At 45.9% G+C, this 24,937-nt stretch overlaps 1 protein-coding gene across 2 annotated transcripts in view; it reads left to right on the forward strand.

The window, feature by feature from the left end:
* The first annotated feature begins 669 nt into the window (after positions 1-669).
* Positions 670-24,937, forward strand: part of TNR (tenascin R) — a 408,221-nt gene continuing 383,953 nt past the window's right edge. For both annotated transcript variants that reach the window (XM_032291652.1, XM_032291653.1), the window contains exon 1: positions 670-1,115. The gene's annotated coding sequence lies outside the window, so the exon portion shown is untranslated. The remainder of the gene's footprint in view (positions 1,116-24,937) is intronic.

A 24,937-nucleotide genomic window follows, 5' to 3' on the forward strand; every position in this document is an offset into this window, starting at 1 on the left:
TAGATATCCCTTATGAGCCTGTGAGCAGTGAACCCTTGGTCCCCCTTCTCTGCCAAGGTTCTCCGTAAATGTGCATCAAGGTCACTCCTGTCTCTATCTCTGAGATGAGCTCGGGCCATATCTTTTCAGATATTTTTCTTGCCAGCTTAAAAAAAAGGCTATATTCTGGAGTTGGATTAGGGGCCAGCTCGATCTCCTTGGTTCCCTGTATTCTTTGCTGCTTTAGGCATTTCTGTGCCTGGGTCATGAAGTAGGTATACACATACTTCACATGGCTCTCGACCCTGACTCTTTGGAGGGTTCCTTCTGCTGAACCAGGACCTTAAACCACTTGAGAACCCCACAACTGACCTTATTCCAAAACATTCTATCCCAACCACTCGCCCATCCCATTCCACCCTGGATTTCTCCTGCAATCGTGGGCAAAGCATCTGCAAAAACTCCCATCCTCTCCCTTTCTCTCCCTATCTGAAGAAGCCTCTGCGTTCTTCAGGACCCTGGCTATGCAGAGGCAGCCCCAAGAGTTGGTGGGTGCGGGGAGTTTCCTGTGCCTGAATCTGGACTATTCAAGAGGATTTAGGATGCTTTTCTTTTCTGTCCACTAGGGGGCTGCTTGTAGGGGGATGGAAAAAACTGAGGCTGAAAAAAAAAAAAAATCATGCTGCTGAAATTTCAGCAAGAGGGGAAAAGAGAGAGCGCGTGAGAGAGAGACAGCAAAGCAGTCCCAGGCTTCCTCCTCTCTTTCACGTCAGAGGCAGGACCCGACTGTGCTAAGGCTGTTGGCTCAACACGCAGAGGAGACTGGCAGACCCAGGGAGAGTGAGAGAAGGGGGTCCTCCCTGACCCAAGGAATTACCACTAGTGGAGTGAAGCCACCTGACTTTTTGATCTTATTTTGCTTGCCTCCTCATTCTCCTTCCACCCGTAGCCCTGACAGCTTGGGTTTCATTTCTTTCGTAGATCCTTGTCTCTTCCTCCCAGAAAAGGAGGAAGGGAAGAGAAGGGAGAGAGGTGGGCTCCCTAGGTGAGCGCATCAGCTGGCTCCAGCCTGAGCAGACAACAATTTTCTTCCCAGGAAGCTCCTCTCGCTTCTCGGCCGCCCACCCCCAGCCTGGGTAAGTCCGGAGCACTCGCTCCTTTGATTTTCTCGCTAACGTGATTTCAGCACCAAGGAGAGCTATGAGATGCATTTTGGTTCCTGTGTGTCTGTGTGTTCCTGCAAGCCGTTTGGCACTAAGGTTACATCTATTTCTCTGCTGCCAGTAGAGTCGGGTTCTGCGTAGGGAAAAGAAAGGCGCAAAACTATGTTTACCGAATTAAAGGGGGATGTGGACTTTGGCCTTGTGTGTGTGTGTGTGTGGACTGTTGCATAAGACAGGTGAGGTCTGAGCTAAATTGCCGGTGGTTTCTGCGTGTCTCCATATAGGGCTGTTCTTTTTGTCTGTAGATAAGGGAGAGGGTTTGGGGAATGAGTCGGGCACCTTCTTTAACTCTCTCCCAACAAGCCATCCATGGTGGGAAAGTGTTGCAAAGGAAACCTGGGGGGTTGGGAGTGGAGGTAGAGTTAAAAGTTGGGCACCTCTGATAGAGCTTTAAGGAGGTGGTTTCTTAAATGTCGGTTTCCTAGGATTCTCTGGGCTCTTGCTGTGGAGAGAGCCCAGGCTGACCTTTTACTTTCTCTTCTGATGTGAACCCATGGCAAGTGGGCAGGTGCAACAGGTGAGGCTCAGGCTGGGGCGGCTCTGGGGGACTGAGGTCCTTTCTGACTTCATGGTGGTAGAAAAGTGCCAGTGTCTTGAGCTTCACAGAGATTGGCTGATGTGAATTATATTACATTTGCAGAAGGCAGGAGGTACCCTCCACTTTTCTGTCATCATTGGCTATGGGTGGTTGGAAAGAGGACAAAGTCTGTTCTGCCCTGTTTTCTGGGGCATCTGGCAGTGAAAAACAGCTCAGAAGAAAGGTGTGTCTCTATATGTCTAGGGGAAGCAGAAACAAACTTAGACTTGTCCCGTACTCAGGAGGGCTTGGAGTGGTACTCTGTTCTCCTTCAGCACTGAGAGACTCTGCAATCAGGATCTCATTATTACTTCATTCCTCATTGCTACTACTTTTTGCAGGGTATTCCTCTATTCTCTCCTGCTTTCTGCCTCTCTGGAGTATGTTCAGTCAATTTCCTGCATCTGCTTTGGTATGGTCTTGGAGACACTATATGCTGGCCTCTCCCCCATTCAGTCCTGGCCACACCTACCTGGGTGAGTTATTCAACAAGTGGTGTTGAGGGTTTCCTTCAATCATTCAAGTCTCGGTGGAGCCAGCATCCGACAGGGAACTTGAAAGAGATTTGACTTCTTGTAGGAGCAAGTTTTCCCTTGATTTAACCCCTAACTATTTATGGTTCTGGTCACTTTCTTCAAGTGTGTTGAGACAGGGGAGATACACATGCAGGGGAGTGGTTCACTCTTTCCAACACCAAATGAACCCTAGAATGGCAATTTTTTGTCTTATTTTTAATTCAGCACAATGGGTCCCTCTTCCATGATGAAGAAAATACTCTCCGCCTCTGGCTGGGGAGCCTTCTGGGTGAGGGATGTAGTTCTGAGTGAAATGGCACCACTTTTCTTTTTTACTACGCTTGGCATTGGATCCAGAAATCTTAGCATCTCCCTAGAATGGCAGGAAGTAGAATGCAGTCAGGAAGAGAGTGAAGTCAGAGGTTGTAAGGGTAGAGAAGAAAGACTGAAATAGACAAATGCAGAGCATCAGAAACCAACACTGACTCATTCAATGTTTTAGTGCTCCAAACCCTCCTGTCCTTGAAATCTTCCTGTTTGAACAAGTGAGTGGATGGATTTCTGCATGACACATCCCTGAGGGTTTAAAAAACATTATGCCCTTGCAGTGGACCCTGTCCAAAGCCACTGAAGTCACCATACTTAGTGGTCATTATCTCATTAATGCTCTTAAATTCTCTCTGCAAAAAAGTGCTCAGTGACATTATTGGACCCATTTTATAAATGGAGGAACATAGACACTTAACAGTGGGAGGCCAGAGGATAGCAAAAGCAGAAACAGAACTTCTAGCCTGCTAATATACCCTCACCTAGGAAATGCAGTAATGCTCCTGTGCAGAAGAGAAGGGATGGATTGGTCCCCAAAGGACAGGCTTACAGCCAAAGCCTTTTAGGGAACTCAGTGTGGAGCAATGGCCTCACCCTGGTGAAAAATGAGAATCAGCAAGAAGCCTCAAGGTGCTGATGGCCTCTACTTCTCAGCTAAGAAGATGGCCAAGAGCCAGATGGAGAGCTCTCTGGGCTTACTGCAAAGAGAGACCCCTGGGCTGGTGATGTCTAGGTTGAACTGATGTCATGTGCCTGATTGCCACATTACCATGCCCAGAAATCCCAGCTGAAGGCCCCCTATCTGGGGCATGTTGCCATAGATGTCTTGGCTTTGGGTGTTTGGTGACTGTTCTCTCCTATGAATGTTTTCTGGAACCACCTTCGTTGAGTCCTCTGTGGTTCTGAATGTGGCAAGGATAACTATGGAGCTGGAGAGGGCTGGACTCTGACCACTTATAGAACCGCTAGAAGAGGAGTGGGAAACTGGGTGCAAACCCACTTCACATATAAAGCCACTCCTGCAACATTCCTGGCCGTCACATCTGGCCAGCGTCCTGGAGAGAAAGCCACTAAGTTCTCATGCCCAGCCCTCCTTCACTGCTCAGGGTAGACTGCTGGGCTGCCTCTCGGGACTGGGGAGATGAGAAGTGGTGGGGAAAGATGGAAGGAGGAGGTCAGCTGTTCTGCCCTATTCTGCATGGCGAAGGTTGCCATCTTTTACCTGGAAAGGGCCACTATTACTTTTTTGTTGTTGTTGAAAAAAATGAGTTATAGTTTGTATATAATAAAATGCACTGATCTTAAGCATTCAGATTAAGTTTTGACAATTGCGTACACTTGCGTACCCCAAAAAAGATATACAAAAGCTCCCTGTGCTTCTTTCCGATTTTTCCCCTCCCCCAATCCCATCATTTTCTGACTTGTATCACCATAGCTTATGCTGCTACATTTGCAGTGGAAATGTATTGCTGAATGTATTACTTAATAGACGTGGTATCTAAGCCCTAGACTTTCAGGAGAACATCTCAGAGTTCTGAGGCTATTTTTAATGCATAGTAGCAAAGATGTGCGAGGGGTACATTCTGTACCCCAGCTTAAGGTCATGGTGTTAGAAAGCCAAGTGGTCATTTCAATCGTGTTCATGGAAACCAACAATCAAATCTGAACAGAAATTGTGGAGGCCCCTGAGGGCAACTGCCTCGGAGCTTACATGAGTTATCTGATGGAGTTCATGGAGATGAGTTTGAAATTTCCATTAAAAACTTGGAATTCAGTATTCAGGTGGCTGGTCATGAGTCTCCTCACCTGGGCTTCAGGAGAGTGAGCTGAGAAAAGAGTACCCATGTGAGCTTAGTAAAGAAGAAAGAGAAGAGTTCATTGTGATAGAACTTATGCCATGAAATTCAGCCCTATCCGCAAAGGTCATGGCTGAGGAGGGTGCTGTTTCTCTTTGTTAAGAGTAAATTTAGAACCAGAAGCCGTATACAGAGACCTACTTACCAACACAGCTCTATCCAAGGACGTCTCCATTCACCCTGCTCCCATCCCTGGGTTGTGGGCTAGGTGAGGTAATACTCTTGCGTTTTACCATTAAGAAGTAATGGTGTTATCAGAAAGTTTGGTAACTTTGGCGGGGTGTGTGTGTGTGTCCACACGCGCATGTGTGTGGTATCAGCACACACATACAAACATGTATAACCAGTTTGGACACCTTGCCTATCTAATTCTCTTTTACCCTGTCTCTCATTTAAGGGTCACTGGATAAAGATGGGGAATTTTGTGCACCATTTGCACATAGGTCTTCAACAAGGAAATCAGAGTTTCTGGCAGATTACTCAGTAAATTAGAATCTTTAGTGGAGCTTAAAATGTGTTTAGCTAGGTCATAGACCTATTTACATGTTCAGATGGTGCTGATGTCCTTTGCCTCCCTCCATTTGGAGACCTTACTCTAGCACGTGCTTCCAGGGCTTTGCCCCATTCTGAGGTCACCTGCCTTTGAGAATGCACTCAATGCACTGAGCCAGCTCTTTGAGGGGAAGTCTCCTGAGTCATCTCTCCCAGCTGCGATCCCACAGAGTAAAGTATAGGTTGCTAAAACACCATGTCATGGAAAGTTAGAAGATAGCCAAAGTGAGAACTCCCTAGGACAGAAATACAAAGTTGAATGATGTCCACAAAACCAGTTCCAGTAGAGGATCTGGCAGAAGTGCAGAGACACACTTTTGCCTCATTTTGATTATGGGTTATGCTAATAATGATGATATTTCCTACGTAACTAGTTTCATCTTCTTAAGAGCAAGTCCAGTAGGGAAGGGGGAATTGGAATGGGATTGTTCAAAAGCTATGTCCAATCACGTGTGTATAAGAATCACTACATCATTACCTTGGAAATGTGACTTTGAATTAGAACTATATTGGTAAATTTTGAGCACAGTAAGCTAATGATATGCCAATTGGCAAAGGGAATTCAAGCAACCTTGTCTTTTTCTCTTTCCCTACTTTTAAAAATACAGTTCAGTGGCAGTAAGTACATTTACATTGTATGCAACCATCACCAGCATCTGTTTTCAGAACGTTTTCATTTTTCCAAACTGAAACTCTACCGTTAAATGCTAATTCTCCATTTCCTCCTCTCCCAGCCCCTGGCAACTTCTACTTCCTGTCTCTATGAACCTGACTATTCTAGGTACTATATGTAAGTGAAATCATACAATATTTGTCCTTTTATAGCCAGTTCATCTTATTTAGCATAATGCCCTCAAGGTTCATCCATGTTATAGCATGTATCAGAACTTCATTCCTTTTATATGGCTAATATTCCACTTTATGTATGTACCACATTTTGTTTATTCATCCATCCATCAATGGATGCTTGTATTGTTTCCTATTCCCCTCCTTTAATTCTGGCCAATTGACTCTGCTTTACTCTCCAGTCAAGTAAGAAACAGACACTTTCCCATGATTACACTCCCTTGAATTTTAAATTGTTCCATTTCCCTAGGAAGTTAAAGCAGGTGGCTTCCTGAAGGCAAATGGAGGAGGATACATGGGACTGGTGCACATGAATGAATTGGATTTATCTTCTATATTCAGACTCTCATTGCTAATCTGTACAACAGCCAAAGTTTGAGTGAGCATGGATCCTAAACTGTCATCTATTCTCTCTGCTGAAGTGTCCCAATCTTATCCCAGAGAAGTACTAGCAATAGCAAGAGGTATAGCCCTCATCCTTGGGGAGCATGTCTCTGGGTTATGTATTACAAGGTGAGACTTCTTAATGGGGGAAGGAGTTCTGGTGTCAGAGACAAATGAGCCAACAGATGCATTAGAGTTTATTGAAGGGTTCCAGCCTGGTCTCCTAGGGACCCCTATCCAAGATCAGGGAGCTGCCAAGGGCATCCCAACTTAGCTTCTATAATAACGGTCTCATGCTCTGGCTATAAGCAACTTAATAAAGGTTTATTACCAGGACCCAGGAGGAAGTTGTGGTTATTTTAATCTGGATGTGTCCTCCTCAAACTACATGAGTCTGGCTCACTGTAGCCTCCACCTCCTGGACTCAAGCCATCCTCCCACCTCAGCCCCCTTAGGGCCTGGGACTACAGGTGTACACCTACATGCCTGGCTAATTCTTTTATTTTTTTGTAGAGATGGGGGTCTCAATATATTTCCCAGGCTGGTCTTGAATTCCTGGTTTCAAGTGATCCTCCCATCTTGGCCTCCCAAAGTGTTGGGATTATAAGCAGAAGCCACCGTGCCTGGACAGAGCCTACATCCTTCCGCTGTCTCTGCTGCTTGTGTCTAAGTCATCCCTGCCCTGCTCTGGGCCACACATACGCAGAACCCATGGAGCGGAGGCATCAAGAAGCAAGACCTGTGGAGTTAGTTAATTGGACTTCAAATTTCTGCTCCAACAAATACTGCCCCTGTGACCTTGGGCAATTACTTAACCTGTCTTAATCTGAGGTTCCCCGCCAGAAGTGTCCCCTCCTTCCCTTACCCGCAAAAGCCTATAGAGATCATCACATCTTCTTTAAGTTGTTTTTAAGAGAATTAAATAGGGCATGAGTACAAAGTCCCTGGGACAGTGCCTGGCATTGAACGTGTCCTCTATCCCAGATTGTGACACTTGCTACTTAACATGGCCTGGGGACTGGGTGCAGCTTGAGGGGGGGCACTTGGTGTTTTAACAAGCTAGCAATTATCTGGGCTGACCCGGATTTTATAAGCTTCTCAAGTGCTAATGGGTTGGGCCGGCCCTTGTTTTACATCACCTTGATTTTAGGAGCGTGTGTTGGCTATTTTTTCTCCCACTCTTTTAGCACCAAGAGCCAAGCTGATGTATTTTTAAATATCTGAAAAATGCCTCTTCCCAATTAATTACCTTGAAATTGTACTAGACTGAAATTAATTTGAGCCTTAAGGAGGGTTTCCGAGCCCTATTCTGCAGTCAGCAAGAGACCATGAACATTTGGGTTTCCTTTCTTCTACCTTCCCTTCCCTCCAGGTTCTTCTGGCATTCTGAATTTTATTTATGAAACATTTTCCCTTCCTTTATAATTATGTTTTCCAAAAGAAGAACATCTAACAGCCACCTCCTGGCTGGACTAGAGTAATTGTTTGAATTTTTTGACGGTGTACAATTTCAAAGGCTTGAGTTTATATAGATTACTTTGAATTTATCTCCACGAGTGCATCAGGAGAGAAGCTTCTGCCTGCTTCGTGAAGTATTGTAAAGCCTGTCTCCACTGAGCGCTGGTGTTTGTGTGGATAGGCTGTTTATCTAAATGAATTTCTGTAAAACATATACCTTAATAAGCCAGATTTTGCCAGCTTGCCCTGTGTAACTACCTCCTGATGTCCCCTGTGAATTGGTCAATACCAAGTTCAGCTGTGGCGCCTGGGCCCAGGGACAGGTGTGGAGAGATCAGCTGACAGTCCTGTGCCCTCTCTCCCTTCTCCCGACTGGCCAGCTGTGAGCCAGGGGTGACAGGGCACAGCAGACAGAAGAGAGGGCAGCACCAGGGCTGGAGAGCCCATGTCTGTCCAGGTGCTAGGAGGAGAGATGGCCAGCTGGGGAGATGCACAGGGCCCTGAACACCAGATGAGAGCCCTGCAAAGAGCTATGTTAAAAAGGGCAGAGGCCAGAGCTGCCTATAAAGGGACTGTTTCCTCACGGTGACCCAGTCTGTGCCACAGAGAGATGGAACTTATAAAGCAATCCATAAAACCTCCCATTCGAAGCCATATATATTTATAGAGATATAAATGAAGTTTAATGCCGGTGAAACTCACTATAAAAGCAAAAGACTTCATCTGTATCTATACTTCAGGTGCAGATCAATGCAGGGCTTCCTGCCTTTCCGCAAAGAAGAGCCGTCTGCGAGCACGCGTGCCCACCCGCTCGCACGCAGCCCAGCTGCCTTGCTCTGGAGCCAGCCATGGGGTGGGAGGGACAGAGGTCTTTTGAGCATCTGCAAGTGAGGCGCCCAGCAACGATGCGCTCCCCTTTTCTGCGAGGGCTGTTTAAAAACAGCAAGAAAAAAGAGAAAAAGGGAAGAGCACTGCCAAAACCAAGCGGCTTCAAACAGTCAGGAGCCTGGCTTTAAATAAAACAATTTGAGGCAGGTCGGCTTTTCATCTACCTTGGAAGCTGCCAGGTTTCTGCTCCTCAGATGGGATGTGACTGCAAAGCCCACCTGACCAGCCCCACCCTCTAAGTCTCCACTGACCCTGTATCTCCTGTTGCCCATGCTGGCCAGGCAGAAACACTTGATGAAACTCTGCCCAAAAAGAGTTTGAATCTTGGCTCTGCCACTTACTAGCTGCGTAGCTGTGGGGAAATCCATGGACTTCTCTGCCTCAGTTTCCTCACCTGTGAAATGGAGTAAATAGCTCCTACCTTTCAGAATTGCTGTGTCTGTTAAATGAGATGTCATTTTCTACAAGAAGACTTTTAACAGCCCTCAGCACGTAGAGATTCTTCAATTAATAGAGTACTTACTTTATGGTAATTCCAGGCAGGAAGGGTGTATTTTGAGGCTGGAGATCAGGGGCACCAGTGCCCTCATATATGTCGATAAATGTTTGTATATATTCCCCTCATGGAGTAGAGGAGGCCCTATTTGGCCTGAGGCTGGCTGCAGGAATAAGGTATCACATTCTCGAGTCAGGCAGTGGCCTTGAGCCCTGTTTCCTTCTTACCCTGTCACCAGCTCTCCCTGGTGCTGCAGGGCCTGTGGGCTGGAGCACTGGAGGCAGCAGCTCAAGGGAAGATTGGCTGACCAAATAAGGTAGCTCTGATCTCCATGGAGTTGCCCTTGGTGGAGCCTGGTTGTGTTCTCATAACTGGCTCCCTCGCAAAGCAAGACGCAGCTGTGCAGCCCACAGGGGCATCATTTCCCTGGGAGTGTGTCTTGGGTAACTAGGGTTGCCCTCCCAGGCTGGATCCTTGAGAGGCCAGCAAGTCATGCCAAAGGCATGAGTTTCATTGTGGGCCACCCTCCATCCAGGGGCAGGGCCAGGTGGGAAGTTCTGGAGAGGAAGAAAGCATGCTGTTGGTCTGGACCCTGATCTGTTCCAGGTGGGGAGTGGGGAAGAGACCACTATCAGTCAATCTCTTATGAAAATGGTCTGAGGCACCATTCCTGAGTTATTAAAATGCAAAGTAAGAGTGTGCTGTGCCCTCCTTTTTACCCCCAGCCTTTTTTCATTTGTATTTTATCAGCTTAATTTTGTAAGAATGAGAAACTCAGCAGCCATCCTTGCAGCCTGGGAAGGGAAGGCAGGAAAACCCCTGAGAGGGACTGGGGTGACTTCTCTGGCTGTGTCTTCACTCTGACCCAACAGAGCCCTCCCAAGCAGCATCCTTCGCTGTGGCTGAAGGCCCAGGAGACAGAAGTGCAGAGACCTCTCTCTCTCTCTCTCTCTCTCTCTCTCTCTCTCTCTCTCTCTCTCTGCACTCTCTGTTCTACTACTTTCACTATTTCTTGGGGGAGGGGGGTCCTGTGGGCCTCTGGCAACCACACCTGACATTCACTAACTCTGTGACAAGGGAAGAGCTGGGAAGGGACCCAGCTCCCACTCCTCGAAATGTTTTGACCTTTTCATTTTAAGTTCTTAAGGTCAAATATTGCTAAAGAGATCTTTTTGCCAGTGGCAAAAGCCTGCAAGAGAGGGAAAATAGCATTTTTACTTCTAACGTTTTGCATCTCACTCCAGAGCCAGGCTCAGCAACTGGCTGGACCAGGGCCTGCCAGTGATGAAGGAAGAACAATGGTAAATGGATACCTGAGATCTGATTTGGGGATGTTTAGGCTCTCCTGGGTTAAGAAATCCCCAGCTGAGTCCCAAAATAGCTCCACCTCTATTTTCAGTAGCAAAATAATTGCTAAAATCTACATGGCAAAAACTATTTTCTGGGAATGATCTAAGTACTTCATGTGTAGAAACGAACTGATCTCAACAATCCCTTTTGGAACGAGGTGCTATTATTCTCCCCATTTTACAGGCGGGGAAACCAAGACACAGAGTTCACAAAACCTGCCTCAAGACACGTGACAAATGGCCGAGCCGAATTTGAAGCCAGGGATTCTGTACTCTTAATGACTGTACTGTCTCTGAGCATCACTCAGAAACCTTTCGGGTTCCCCATTGCCAGAGAGTGACACACGGAGCTGGAGAATGACAGCCCTTAGAGGTTAGTTTGAAGCACAAAGGTCAGGCTGGAAGTAAGACCAGAGCATCACTATTTTTCTCTGGGGCTTGGTACTGCCAGTCCTAGCCCCGCTTCCTTGGGGAGCCATTCTGTTCTTTCAGCAAAGCTCCGTCTAACTCCCTTAAGATGAGAGAGGAATCCAGGCCCAAAGCAAGTGAGTTTTCTTAAATGCATTTTCCTTGATCCAACCTCACAAGGTAGTTTCAATTCTCATCTATCCACAAAAGCATCATTCACTTTGTGGCTTATTCACTTTGGGGATTATCTGGGCCAAAGTTGTAACTACTCATCTACTTGTGGGCCACTTCTTTTAACTCTGATCTGCCATCACGAAAACTGAAATTCCTAAAATGGATTCTGAAATGATTGGTCCAGCTGGGCACGAATATGGAAGGCAGATATAGCCAAGCACAATTTGTTTCTGTCAAGGTTTCTTGTTCAGCTGTGAGGCCATAAATTGAGCACTAATGGCAGCTAGAGCCTCCGGAAGGTTCAAGGGGAGGCAGGGAGTGCTGGCGGGGGCACAGGGCAATGCAGGGGCAGCCCAGATACATCCCTGTTCTCGAATCAGAGATGGAGATGATAGCAGGGTGTCAGCAGAAGAAAAGCAGGTGCGGTGTTGAGCACTTTATAGCCGTCCACAACATGCCAGACACAGCAGCAAACCACGCCAAGAGGCAGACTCATACCAGAGGAGATGCACTGGGGTCTGGGCAGGCCTGAGAACCCCAGTGCAGGCTTGGTTAGAAGCTAGGGTTTAGCTCTTGCATCAGGTGCTGAGCGGAGACAGTTGGCAGGGAGGCACATCACAGCTCTGGGTAAGGCGATTCAGGGCTGAGAACCCATGCCGGGCTTGGAACAACTACTCACAGGCGGGAGGATGCAGAGTAAGCACGAGTTCTGGAGACAGTGAAGTTGAACTGGAATCTTGGCTGTGCCCCCTTAATGAAGTCACTGAACCTCTCTGAGCCTTTGTTTTCTAGTCTCCAACATGGGAAAAATAATTCCTGTACAGAATTTTGTGAAAATTGAATAAGGCAACATATATAGGACTCTGGGCACTTAATAGGTACTCTGACAATGTTTATTCCCCCAGTAGAAATAATAATTTCCTGCATTTTGTTTGTGCTTTATACTTTCCATAGTTCTATATCATATTTGATCTGTACAAACATTGGTGAAGGTAAGCAACATGACTGTTATTGATTACTCCCAATTTATAGGTGGGAAAATTACTATAGCGTTTCAGTGACTTGCCCAAGGTAGCACAGGGCAATAAGTGACGGAATTGAGATCACAACCCCGCTACTTGCACCTTTCAGGTTAATCATTTGCTGTCCTGTAATTGGGCTGGTCGTTGAAATCACAAAGGCCGAGAAAACCTACTGTTCCAATGGCCGGAAAACAGAACCCGCTCCACGGGCTCTGCGGTATCTCTGTGGATACCGGGCAGGGCCTGAGGGTCCTTTCGAGACTTTGGCACCAAGCCTCTCAAGTCCCTTCATTTCTACAGTGTGTTCTGAGGTAGCTTCGTTAGTAGCTTAGTGCTGAATGCTATAGAGGCCAAGCTTCCTTTAGTTCAAATAGCCTTGGCTTTCTCCACTGCCCCCAGAGAGACATCTTGGGAACCTGAGTCACTCAGTGTGGTCACCACACAGGAAGTAGCTAGCACGTCATCCCTCCGCTAACCACAGAAGACAAAGCCTATGTGCAGCAGGTCAGCAGCCTCAAATATTAGCTCCACAGAGAAGCCCACCCTCATGCTCTTATCTAAAATAGCTCTCCTTGTCACCGCCCTCCCGCTGTACTTTTGTTTATCATATTTGTCACCAGCCAAGGTGGTATATATGTATGTGATTTCTTCCTCATCGTCTGTTCCCTCCCAACAGAATATAAACCTGGTGGGAATAAAGGCATTCTCTGTCTTATTCGCAGTTGCACTCCCAGCCTGGAACTCTGTTGGCGTTCAGTAAATATTGGTTGAGTGAATGAACAAATGGGTTTTCATCCAGTATTCTCTGTTTCAACAAGCTGTTACTAAAGATCTACTCCGTGCCAGTCATTTCATTAAAGGCTGGATGTGAAGCTGAGTGAGAGATGGCCTCCGGTCTTTGAGGAGCTCCCTATCTGGTTGGAGTAGAGGGGGAGTCACAAAGATAACTTGGTAGCATTAGCATGAAGTGCTAATGTCTAGGAACCAGCTGTGTGGGGTAGGAGTGGGGTCAGGGGAAGGGTGACTCATTCTGCTTAGGGTATCTTATTAAGTTCCATGAAGGAGATGACAGGTGGGCAGCATGCTAAGAGTGTGTAGGGCTTTGCCAACCCAGAAGGGGTACTCCAGGTAGAAAGAACAACAAATGCAAAGGCTCAGGGTCCTGGAAAAGGCATATTAGAAGGTAACTGAGAAACGAGATGTGGCTGGAACAGAGAAGCATTGGGTCTTGGTGCGGGTGGTAGTGGGAACGGTGAGAGATGTTACTGAAAAAAGAGATCGGATTTTGGCCTTCCTTTCAGGATAGTCATGGAAAGAATGACTGCCCAGAGTACCTTAGGCATGAGATCTTAAGCTGTGTTGTAGGATGCAAGTTTGTTGCCTCTTGCATCAAAGAATTGCAGGAGCAGCTTAACTAAACTTTATTCCCTATTGAGATGCTCATTTTTATTAGCCACATCTTTACTGCAAGATCTTCAAGTCTGAGAGTGACGGAGGGACTTGGAGTGAGTAGTGTGACCTGCAGGGCTGCGAGATTCCTCAGCTTTGGTAGAAAGCTGGGGATGCTGTGCGATTCTTGTTTTAACAACCTAAGGCCAGTTCCCAGCCACCCATGCTGATTCATCCATGCTAGATAGTTTCGTAAAAATGATGCTACTGATTGGTAACATAGAGATTAAAGGCAAAACTGTTTAGTGAGAATGGGGAATACAGAAAAAAATAACGAATGAAAGAACAGGAAGGGAAGAAGGGAGGAAGGATGAGACCCAGTGTGGTGGTTTATGCCTGTAATCCCAGTGCTTTGGGAGGCTGAGGCAGGGGATTGCTTGAGGCCAGGAGTTCAACGCTGCAGTGAGCTATGATCTCACCACTGCACTCTGGCCTGGCAACAGAGCAAGACCCTGTCTTGAAAGGGGACACACACAGAGAGAGAGGCCTTATACCAGAAACTTGAATGCTCATTCTGTTTGCTCTAACTGTGGCTTATTTAAGAAAATTGTCCATTCTGCTTATTAAACTCCTTCTCTTCTGGAAAGAGGATGCGACTGGGAGGCTCCCATGCCAGGGGCTCCATTCCAGGAAAATGCTTCTCTATTGATTTGTGTGTCAGCAATTCAAATGGGGGTATTTATACTGCGGCTGAGCACCTAATAAAAATTTAAATTATTGTTTAAAAAAAACGGAAGGAAGGAAAAATCTCGTCAAGGAGCAACCTGCTAAGGAGAATAAAAAAATAGCCACATATCGGATATGAGGGCCTCAGGAAAGGAACTGGAACACCAGGGTTGTGAGGTTCACCACGACGTGTCTTAGCCTCTTGCATTTCTCCCTTTGAATGTCTCTCCTTCTGATCCAGACACCTCTCCCAGGTGCTGCAGTTCTGACTTGAGACCCTGGTTTCATCACTCATTAGCTCAGGAGCTTGGGTAAATGACAGGCATTTCTCCCTTACCTAATCTGTTCCTAAGTAGGAGGAAACAATGGAATCACAAATATCACTTATGCAAAGCTCTTGGATGGAGCATAACACATAGGAGGTGATCAACAAATATTTGTTTCCCTACCTCCTTTCTCCTGAATAGGATCTTATATTCAGTTCCTTCCTCAAAAGCCATGCCCTGTAGCCTATTAAAATCTGATTGCAGCCAGCTGCTGCCCCACTTGAAAGGCCCCGAGCCACTAAATCACACCTATGTATAAATGATTGATAATGAATTAATAGGTTAGGTGGTAGCACTTGTGGAAAGCAGAAGGCAAGAACTGAAGGAAGCTTTAATGGCAGTATGTTAGAAATCAGTGACAGACCTCTGTGGGGAGAATTTGGATGATGAGGCTTCAGCATAGTTCTTTAAATCAAGCCCTTTAGGAAACCACCTCTCTGGTCACCTCTAAGGACAAATGGTACACAAGGTCAGAAGAGCAGGGGTTAGGACTCTCAAACTTTAATGTTAGCATCAGAGGGCTCACCCTCTACCTGACCTTATCCTTGACCTTGACAGTGTCATTAACTGTACCTTTTCCTAAGTCTTGACTTCGGACCTCCTGACAGCTTGTTTTTTCCTTCTGACTCTAGTATCCCAATTCCAGCAATTACACTGTTGTGGCCTCTGACCTTGCCTCCTTTTAGCCATCCATAGCCTCACCCTGGCCTCAGCTTACAAGGCTTAGAGTCCACCATCCACTGTTACCACTGATCTCCTGCAGAAACCTCTCTGGACTTCTTTTCTTGTACTCATCTGACAAAACTCAAATGGTTAAACCCAATTTCTTGTCTATCCATACTTACGTCTGAACAGCTATACACTGACAGAGAAAAACAGTCGTGCTGACAGTTGTCACTTTACAATAATGACCATGATTCCCAAATGAATATTAGAAATAATCTGACAAGCTCACTACACTTTCATATTAAGTTACCTTTCCTGCCTCCACAATTTGATGTCTCCTTTCTTGAAAGGTGGCTGCCCTCGCTTTTTAATCTCTTCTCAGATGATGACCTTACCTTGTATTTTATAGACAGGCATTCCTTCATCTTCCTGCCACTCCTCTCCACCCCTTGTTGTCCCTGTGCCCATCCTCTTGACCTCCCCTTTTTATTCATGGGTGCCATGGCCCTGCTTCTGGCCAAGGCCAACCCTCCACAAGTGCCCTGGGCCACACCCTCTCATGCTTCCTAAGCACTTTGTTCCTGCAATTATCACCACTTTAATCCTCAGTCTCTCCCTCACTACTTCGTTTTCCTGTAAGTATAGAAATGTGCTCTGATATCTCCTACCTTGAGAAAGTGAAAGCCTCTCTTGACTCTGCTCTCCTTCCAGTTTCCACCCTATTTCCCAGCTGCCATCTACAGCAAAACTTACTGAAATATCACTGTTCCCAATGCTCACTTCCAGTTTCTCTTCTCCCAAGCAGGCTTCCATCCTCACTGCTCCAAAGAGACTGCTCTTGTCAAGGTCTCCAGTGAATTTCATCTCACCAAATCTCATGGTTATTTCTCTGCGCTAACTTGGGGCTTGACCTCTCAGTATTACTGGACAATTATTCCTACTTACTGTTGGGAAAACTGGGGCCCATGCTAATTACTATGGAGAAATTTTGGATTTTAAACAAAGATCTCATGGATCCAAAGTTTTAGGCAATATGGAACTCCAGAAAAGATTCACAATGTTTTGACTCCATTTGGACTGTTAAGTAGATGACAAGGTCAAATTGTCAGGAGAGTCCCTTGCCATTGCTTAGGCAGCCCCCTTGTGATAGCCTGGCCTCTTTCTGTGGCACCATCAAGGAGGAGGCAGGGAGAGGGAATCTTCATTTCAGTCCAGTGTTGATCCATGGCTCCTTCATGCCCTTGTTTCTGCTTGGCTGTCACTCTTTACATGCCACATTGGGGCTCATTCAAGCTGATTTCCCCAGCCCTGCCCACTTCCACCTCCCTGCTGATTTACCTATAATCAAGGGCTATTTGTATATCATATTTACTTCACTGAAAAACAGCCATTGCTTTGAAGGATTTCATAACATGCTATCAAATAAATTATTTTGAAAAAATATTTTGAAAGTACTTAGCTTTTGTAATAATTTGTGATCACATTTTGTCTTTCAATTTTTTCCTTGTATTTTGTATCATTGGCCTGGATTTGGTCTTTATAAGTCTAAATCTCAAATTCAGATCTTGCCTAGGCATTCGCTGACCTACAACCAATGAAAAAGATGTTTGCTTAATCACAGAGCATATTCTGCTTTGCAGAGGTACTTTCTCTGACCACAGACAAGGAGGGTAGTGTTATTTCTTGTGAAAACTCTCTGAGCTACACCCTCAGACTCTTATTTGACTACATGCACCTTAGGAGATTGGGGAGGGATATTTGAGATGAAACTTTACTTTCATGTTAAGGTTCAGGCCTAAACTGCAGAAAACCTCTACAATCACACTTTTTTTTTTTTAACTAAAAACATATTAATCAGCAACAACCTGGACTTCCTCCTAAATCTCCAAAGATCCCACCAAATATATTGCTACTCATCATTTCCTGGTGAATGTAACATAGGGTAGGGTAGACGCCTGTATCATCTGAGTAACAGATGATTATTGGCTGGTGTTCGTATGGCCTTTTATTACTTATCTATGTAATCTTTGAGATATTCTTGAGGACAGATACTTGAGCATATGAAATAGCACTAATAACTTTATATGTTCTTCTGTCATCATATTTACTATCATTTAAATAATCAATTTTCTGCTCCATTTATTTGACCATTTTATGAAAGAAGTGCAGGAATCCTCAGGGTGGCTCATAGACACTCTAGACTCTTTTTTTTCTCACTGCATTTTTTATGTACTTGGCACCTCTAATGCTTCCTTCCATCACTCCACTTTCATTTCCATGACACATGCTGAAATACAGAAACAGGAACACATTGTAGAGTCCTCAGGTAAGAGGCACCCAGGTTTCAGGAACTGTCCTAGGTGCTGAAAATCCAGCAGTGACTCAGGCCTCTGAGCTCCTGAAACATTCATTCAAGGGAGAAGTGTAACACATCCATTGCCAAGTTCTGTTGACTTTACCTCCTTAATATCTCTTACATCAGGACATTCCTCTACATTTCTAACCTGCTAGTACTTTAAACTGTCTTCGTCTTTCTCTTCTACGATCAAAACAATTTCCTATCTTTCCCACATCCTCTCTTCCCTGTAATTTTTCCCCAAATTTTGATCCTTTATTTTCTTTAGAATAAATAGTTGATATGACTGTTATTGATGAAGAAACAGATGTCACTGAACTATTGTGAGCTATGGTCACTGTGGATGTTGACATCTGGGATGTGTTTTGTGAACACTGTCATTTGGGTTATAGAATTTAAGGTGGTGGAAGTCATATCTGTTGAGATCCCTGGTGTTGCCATTTTTGACAATGCTGTGGTTTTCATGGTGATGACTGTCACCTTGCTTAAGACTGAGGAGACTGAAGTTTGTGACAGTTCCACAGTACTATGGAAAGGTTCACTTATGTGACTGGAAGGCACATGTTAGATATTCTAGTTCTAGGGATTGGAAAGTTCAAGATCAAAGCACCAGCAGATTCATGTTTGGGTGAGAGCTTGCCTGCTGCATAGATGGAAGCTTCTCACTGCATCCTCACATGGTAGAAAAGGGCCTATTACCTTTTTCCAATCTATTCTCTACACTTTCATTGATGGTCTCAGCAATATGTATATCTGATCATGTCACTTCTCTGCTTAAAACCTTCAAGCACTTCCCATTGATCTTATGACATAAGCAAAAGTTCTTAATGAGGCTCTATATGATCCAGTCCCTGTCTCTCTAGCTTTGCTCCCTCTCACACCTTGGGCTCCAGCCACACTGGACTGCTTTCTGAGTTCCTCAAGCTCCCCAGGGTCTATTCAATCTTCCCCTTTTTCCTTCTTCCCCTCTCCTCCAGGCCATCCTGCCACACCTTCCTTCTCTGCTGAACTCACTTTTATCTGAAGATCTCAGCTCAAATGCCCCTTCCTTCAGGAAGCCATCCCTGGCTCCCCAGATAAGGCCAGGTGCCATGGTTACATGTTCTCATAGAACCTTCTAAGTTTCTTTTTATCATTTGAAAAATTTAAATTGTGAAATGTAACACATACATAGAAGTGTACTTAAAACATAAACATTAAATGTAATCAATAACAATAAATCAAATTCCCTGTAACCACCCTTCAGATCAAGGAATAGAACATCACTAAGACACCAAGAACACCTCTGATAGGGGTTTGGATCTGTGTCCCCACCAAATCTCATGTCGAATTGTAATCCCCAGTGTTGTAGGTGGGGCCTGGTTGGAGATGATTGGGTCATGGGGGCAGATTTCTCATGAATGGTTTAGCACCATCCCCCTTACTACTGTCATCATGATAGTGAGTGAGTTCTCACTAGATCCTATTGTTTAAAAGTATGTAGCACCTCCCCCTTCTCACTCTCTTGCTCCTGCTGTGGCCATGTGAAGTGCTGGCTCCCCCTTCACCCTCCACTAAAATTGTAAGTTTCCTGAGACCTCCTCAGAAGCCAAGCAGATGCCAGCATCATGCTTCCTGCGCAGCCTGCAGAACTGTGAACCGGTTAAACCTCCTTTCTTTATAAACTACCCAGTCTCAGATATTTCTGTACAGCAATGTGAGAACAAACGAATACAACCATGATCACAAACCCTCACCTCCACTGGCGCTCACTGCTTTCCTGACTTTATGGTAGTAATTGGCTCACTTTTGGAGGGCTTAGAATTTATCAGCATAGAAATAGATGTAGTTTATATATCCAATATCAATTTTTCTCAAATTTGATCAAAATAGTAAAAATAAAACATTTTATATAAACATATAATTTATATATAAATTTATCAGTTATTTCCTGTTAGGAGCCAAGAAAAAAAACTTATTTATTTATTGAGATAGCATCTCACTCTGTCACCCAGGCTGGAGTGCAGTGGTGTGATCTTGGTTTACTGCAACCTCAGCCTCCTGGGTTCAAGTGATTCTCAGCCTCCCGAGTAGCTAGGATTACAGGCCTGAGCCACTATGCTCAGTTAATATTTTTAAAAAATTATTTTTAGTAGAGATGGGGCTTCACCATGTTGGTCAGGCTGGTCTTGAACTCCTGGCCTCAAGTGATCCACCCTCCTCGGCCTCACAAAATATTGGGATTACAGGCATAAGCCACTATGCCTAGCAAAATACATTTATCAGTTTAGAAATATATATATATATATATATATATATTCTAACCATATATATATAAGATTGCTTAATTAATATCCATGTTTCCCAGTAGACTGTAAGCTTCAGAAGAACAGGAATAGAGTCTCTTTTGCTCACCTTTGTCTTTCCAGGGCCCTGCCCAGTCCCTGGCATGTAGTGAATCCTTAATAGGTATTTGGAGACTGAATGGAGATGACACCCAGGTAGACTCCAGATAAGGGCTGAGCTCTTATGAGAGTCCTTCTGAGGACCCTTTTTAGAAGGGGGCTGCAAATTGGGCATTAGGGCATCCACTGCATATGAGGAATATGTTCAGTTGCCTCTGCCATGTTCTTCCCAAAAACTTTAAATAAGAAAGGTGATGAAGAAAGCTATGTGGGAAATTAGGTTGCACTGAGCTGAGATGGTACACCTGCACTCTAGTCTGTGCAACAGACTGAGACCCTGTCTCAAAAAATTAAAAAGACTGGAAAAATAGAGCATGGTAGAAGAATAGGGTGGGAAAAATGGTTACTGTCTCATAAGCAGCATAAGTACTGGCGTCCACTCATGACCTACAGAAATAAACCCTGTCCCTGTCAGCAACTCAGACTAGAAGATGGTGAAGAAATAAAACTTTCTCAGGGATTTGATTCATGAGGCAGAAAACCCCTGGCAGGATCATGGAAACACATAAATTATTCACAATTCAAACTGGTTAGAGGAAGGAAGAGGAGGGGAATGACCAGGAAAGGAACACTAAGAAAATGAAGCTCTCCACGGCCAGAGAGGACCCAGGAGGGTGGCAATGGGAGCAGCCTCACAAGGGGACCAAGACAGAGTGGTGGAGGAAGGAAAGCCTGCTGGTCACTTGGACAGGGGAGCTGAGAACACTTGGAGGGAGCAAGGGTAATCTTGCAATCCTAGGATGGATAAACTGAGGGAGTGTCCCTACATCTGAAAGCCAGTCACAGCTGGGGTAGCAGCCAAGCAGCTCATGATTGGGTTTAAAAATAAATCCTGATGCCAGGCTCACTGCTGTCCTGTGATTGCAAGAGAGGGGAAGCACATCTGACCAGAGAGGCAGGCTGGTCCATAGGGTGGGGGAGGGCGCAGATGGATCTGAGAGTTGGGGGATAGTGGGTGTGTGGGATGCCAGGGGGTGTCACCCTCTGGGGAGGGCTGCTCTTTGCTCATTGATTTGAGTGTGTGAACAGGGTGGGAGAGCTAAGGAGAGAAGACAAGGCTTGCTGCTCCACACAACAGAGAGACTTAGGGCTGTGCAGAAGTGAGAGGAGGTCCATAGTGAGTAAGAGAAAAAGGTGAAGGCAGGTGTCAGGAGCTGAGTAAGGCAGTGCGGAATGAAGTGAAGCCCATGGCATTGCCAGGAGCAGGATTACAGAAAATGGGTTTCAAAACAGTCAGTTGGGCGACAGCTGGGTGGAATGGAGGTGGATCAGTCTTGTACAAAAACCTGGGTGGGGTGAACACAGCCAGTACACTAAGAGCATAGCACAACTCAGTGTGCCTACGCATATTTGTTGAGCATTTACTGTGTGCCAGGCTGAGCATACAGAAAAAGGTCAGCTATCAAAGAGCTTACACTCTAACTCAAGGAAATAGATAATAAACATGTAAACAAATAATCAAATAAGATTATTTTAAATACCCAAAAGAGCTATGGAAACAATGAAATAGGGTGCTTTGTTAGAGACTCACAGGGCGTGTGGGAAGTATGGGTGGGACTGCTTCAGTGAGGGGAGTTAGGAAGCGCCTGCCTGAGGAGGTGGCATGTAAGCTGAGCCCTGGATGATGAGCAGGAGCCAGTCTTGTGCCCACCTGAAGAAAACAGAAAGCAGAGAGCTCGGGATGCAGCTAAGCAATGAAGACAAATACGCATAAAACAAGGGTGCCATGCCCTCACGGTGGCTCTGCTTTCTCCATCTGAAAAATGAGAGGGTTGGCCAAGATGATTGCTAAGCCCTGCTCAGTGTGGCATAAAATCTCAGACAGTCTGAATGGAAAAGGTGGGACTTGAGCTGGATCTTGAAGAAAGATCCTTAGAGCGCTAGCGTGGCTATTTAAACCAGCACCAAAGCTATATATAGCTTTCTAAAACCTTGAATGAGAGCAAAGTGGGAATATCTGCTTTCCCCTGACTGAGGCATGATCCTCCTTCCTCCACTGGGTGGGAAACTTCTGTCCTAAAAGGCAGTCATGCTCAAACGCTGTTGCCTCTGGAAGCCTTGTTGCACATTAAAATCGATTACTTCCTGCTCCCATTGCAGAATACCTGTTTGACCACTTATCTCATTATGCCTTTTGAAATAGTTGGTAAAGCTACACCTATTTATACATCTGCTTCCTTTACTTATTTGTCAACTATTTGTTAAGCTCTGAGCCCAAGTACTGTTCCAGTCTTGGGGCAGGTGTCCCCATGAAGGCTAAAGGACCAAATGAATTTGGGATGTGTTAGTCAGCCAAGGGCTGCCACAACGAAACACCATAGCCTCGGAGGTTTAAACAGCAGGAATTTGTTTTCCACAGTTCTAGAGACTAGATATTCAAGATGAAAGTTCTGCTCAGTGAGGTTCCTAGGGGAGGGCTCATTTTCTGGCTTGCAGATGACCAACTTGTCAGTGTATCCTCACTTGACAGGAAGAGAGAGAGACAGCACAGAAGAGCAAGTGAGCTCTGGTCTCTTCCACCTCTTATAAGGATACTGATCCTATCTGATCAGAGCCCTCCCCTTATAACCTCATTTAACCTGAATTACTTCCATAAGGACCCTATCTCCAAATTGTCACATTGGGGGTTAGGGCTCTAACATGTGAGTTTGGGGACACATCCAGTATATAACTAAGTGAGGATATAAGTGAGCGAGGCAGTGCTAGAAACAGTCCAGATCTCCCTCTGGGCAGAAACGTGTTGCTCAGCAGGGCTGTTCTGGAAAGGCAGCAGATAGTGCCTCGCCTGGCAGGCACCTGCCACTACAGGAACTGTTGTGGAAATGAGAAGACTTAGGAGGAAACATGCTTGGCTCCAATGGGGTCCCTCACAGGGCAAGTAAGTGGAATCTCATCTTGGTCTGAGCGCTGGTTTGAAGAATGGGGAGGGTATTGGGAGTGGGTTAGCAAAGGGACAGCAGGTGGGGAAATAAAGGAGAACTTTCTGTCTCCCACCAGGGTTTCTGCCACCATTATGTCACAGTCACAGCATCTCTAATCAGGGACACTTGGCTTTGGCTGTCTTTCCTGCAGGACTACAGTCATTCTCCCTGAGCTGCCAGGGGCCAGGCAAGAATGACGGCAAAATGAATGTATGTGTTTTTCAATGCTTACTTCTTCCCAGGACAGTTCTAAGTGCTTTATGTGTGCTAACTTACTGCATCCTCATACTGGTTGCCTCATTTTCATGGGAGAACTAAGGGAGATGAAGTACCTCCCTACATCCTCACAGCTGGTGATGGCAGCTGGGAACCTTGGATCTGAACTCTGCAGTCAAGACCCTGACAGCGGCACAGGCTGCCTCAGGGGTGTGGCTTCTGTCACTGTGCACATCTTCCAATAGGGGTGCTGCAGTGTGTGACTGGCGGTGGGTGAGGACCTCCCTGCTAAGCCACAGCAGCCTGAGCTTCTTAGATCATGCTCCAACACTCCCGACACACCCCTGTGTGCAACCCAGGAGGTGGGCCATAGCCCAGGGACAGCTGCCACCTCTTCTGAGGCTTGGAGCACTCCATATCCTCCCCTTTTGGGCCTTTTCTCACTTATGCTTCTGTAGGGAGTGAGCCAGAGACAAGGAAGGACTTCCAGGAATAGAAAGAAACACCAGGGAGAGAGAAGATGGTCAAATGAAGGCCACAGAAAGTCCTGGATGGCCACTAGGGACAAACCAACTGCAGCCTCAAGGGACCTTTTCTCGTCTGAAATTGGGCAGGCTGCAGGATCGCAGGGAGGGGAAAGTGGAAGTCCTCGTTGGCAGAACTCAGACAAGTTGTTGATCGGGGGTAGTTCTCTTGCCGAGTACCTAACAGAGTCTAAGTGTGATGTCTGAATACTGGAAAAGTGCTGGATGGCGTCAGAAAGCTTACATTCCAGGCTTGCCTTGGCCAGGAAAGACCCGTGTTACCTTAGACAAGTCATATAATCCCCCTGGGCTTCAGTTTATGTGAAATGGCCACATGGCAGATCTCCCAAGCCCTTCTAATGACATTCTAGGTTTGTCTGACCCCTCACGGTTATGCAGTCTCGGTTTACCTGTCTGTTTAGGATGGGATGAGAGTATTAACAGACCCATTGAGGGGTGCAGAGAGTCTCTGCAGCTCTGCCACAAGCCCAGGTGGACCCAGCCTTCTAAACTGCCCAGCCCTGACAAGCACCGTGCGTTCTGGCCCTTGCTTTCCTGCTCCTTGTGTTTGCCTACCTGTGACCCTGGCCACCTCCTTCCCCTACCCAGGTCTCCAGCTCCTCTCTGGGGCTTCAGGGGATGAATAGAATAATGCTTTCTAATTACTTAGTGCTCCTTGGAGTTTGAGTGCTGTGAATCAGGGTAAAGGGCACTTCTAATCTAGTTGTTTCAGAGATTATTCATCCAGAAACATAAGTGAACATTTAAATGAGATTGAAGGCCCAGGAATGCAGGCCAGAGGGGGCCAGGGCAGAGGGTGCTGGGGAAGGGCTGGGGCAGAGCCCTGGGGAGGAGTTGCTTGGTAGATGCCCTCGGCTCTGTATGATACTTTGTTTGACCCATGATCTCAAGCTCCTCGAAATTCAGCTTCCACTGCTCCAGAATTCCCCCACACTCATGTCCTTCTCTTGAAAAATACATTTTATTAACTCATTCGATGGCTGAGCCAAAAAGGACCAGCTGCTACCAACTGACAGTAGGCATCTTTGGGACTTACGCGAATATAGCCATGTGTTACTAAGGGGTGTAGATCACAATCTCCAGGCTCCGTGTCCCTGGAGTGTGGTTCTGAGAGCACTTGCTGGGGAAAGTTGGCTTTCTCAATTATGCAGGTATCCATGAAGGGCAGAACAATGTATTAGCTGTGTGTGTGTGTGTGTGTGTGTGTGTATGTGTATGCACGCGCGCGCTCACCCATGAGGACACCCTGCATGAAGACAGAGAAACTGTGACATCTGTGCTTTTGGTTTTGATA

This window comes from Sapajus apella, unplaced genomic scaffold, assembly GCF_009761245.1.
Source record: "Sapajus apella isolate SASKATOON/1434 unplaced genomic scaffold, GSC_monkey_1.0 scaffold25, whole genome shotgun sequence".
Taxonomy (NCBI): domain Eukaryota; kingdom Metazoa; phylum Chordata; class Mammalia; order Primates; family Cebidae; genus Sapajus; species Sapajus apella.